Here is a 1,771-nt window from a genome sequence, read left to right on the forward strand (position 1 = left end):
ATGGACCGATGGGATTGGTCATTCTCAGTGCTGGAGGGGTAGGTGGCCACAGGTATGTTTAAGGCAGATGAACCGCTACTTTAAAGGGGGAAGCCACATTTTCTTTCCAGATCAGGGCATCATCAATTCCATGTCAATGGACTGCAAAACCTAGAGTCTTGGTGTTACCAAATCAGGTCTCGCTGATTGACCCTCAAAAATCAGTACTCCAGATAGAGACAAATGTTGGTAAAAAGGAAAATTTGCCTTTAATCAGAATTCTGGCAATTTGGGGAGATGGTGGATGCAATATCCCCCTAAAACCACCTCTTGAGATTCTGCTCAGCCATGAGATTTTTAAAGAGAAAAAGGGAAGTAGCCTTAGTTACTCTTTGAGGTAAGGACTCAGGGTCATCACTGTCCCCCACTGCATGCAGGCTTGTTGACCTCTTGTGATCTTTCTTAAGATACAATCTTGTTCACACAGCTTGTTCATGAGATGATCTGAAGGGGAAGTTAGGGAAGAAATCTGATTATCTGTTAATTACTTATTCTTATTTAATTTCTACTTCTTTGATCTATGGAAAGAACCAACAGATTAGGCAAGGTATTCTGTGATCAAAAGGTCTGAAAGGTGCGCTAGGGCCAGGAGATGAATAGAGCACGGAGGTGCCTCTTTAAGATTAGTGGCAAGACAAAGGGGCACCTCCTGCAGAGAGCTCTTTCCTGCCAAAAGCTGTTTACATGACTGTCTTTGGATGGGTTCTTTCAGAAACAGACTCTGAGGCTAGGATTCCAGTACAAGTGATCCCAAGAGGCACTGATGGGGGGCAGAGGAGTGAGACAGCAAGGGGAGGGGAGCTGCTGCAGGTGTGTTAGGGAGCAGGTCACCTTCATGGCCATCTGGGGTTTATGAACATCTGTGGGAACAACTGGGCTTCCCAGGTGGCGCTAGTGACAAAGAACCCACCTGTCAGTGCTAGGATCGTGGAGATGTGGTTTGATCCCCAGGTTGGGGAGATCCCCTGGAGGAGGGCATTGGAAACGCGCTGCAGTATTCTTGCCTGGAGAATCCTCATGGACAAAGGAGCCTGGCGGGCTACAGTCCATGGGGTCACAAAGAGTCGGACACGACTGAATTGATTTAGCACACACGTGGGAACAACTGGACTCCACACTCTCGCCCTTCCTCCAGATCCTGCTCGTGCAGGTGGACTTCACCTCTTGCTCATGTTCTCCTCGAACCTCCCCTCCTCCCCATCTCCTCTGCGTCCTCAGCCTGTTCTCCAGTCTGTGTCACCGAGTCCAGTCCCCAGTCCGGTGAGGGGATGATAATCCACGGGATTTGAGCTGATTCACTGCGAGGCTCAGAAGCTCTCAATTACCGAGCACCAAGTACTGAGTCCTGAGCCTGGTGTTGGAGACCCTGCATGTCTGTGATGGGTGTGGACATCCTTCACTTGGCTGTCGTTGAGTCCTCCCTGCCCACTGGCTCTCTGTGCTAAGGGACACTCAGAGCATCAGGCCTCACTTCACAGATGTGAAAGGCAAGGTTCAGAGAAGAGCAGTGACTTCCCCAGCTAGTGAGTCCCTGGCACGGTCCCTCCAAAGTCCGTGTGCTTTCTGCCCCCTTCTGCCCTTTTCCACTCAGAACAATCCAAATCTTCTTTTCAGTTCCAGAAAGTGTATAAGGGAGAAGGCCAGGGACTTCCCTGCTAGTCCAGTGATTAAGACTTCGCCTTCCAATGCAGGGGGCGTGGGTTCAGTCCCTGGTCTGGGCGCTAAGATCCCA

The sequence above is a fragment of the Budorcas taxicolor genome, chromosome 14, assembly GCF_023091745.1.
Source record: "Budorcas taxicolor isolate Tak-1 chromosome 14, Takin1.1, whole genome shotgun sequence".
Taxonomy (NCBI): domain Eukaryota; kingdom Metazoa; phylum Chordata; class Mammalia; order Artiodactyla; family Bovidae; genus Budorcas; species Budorcas taxicolor.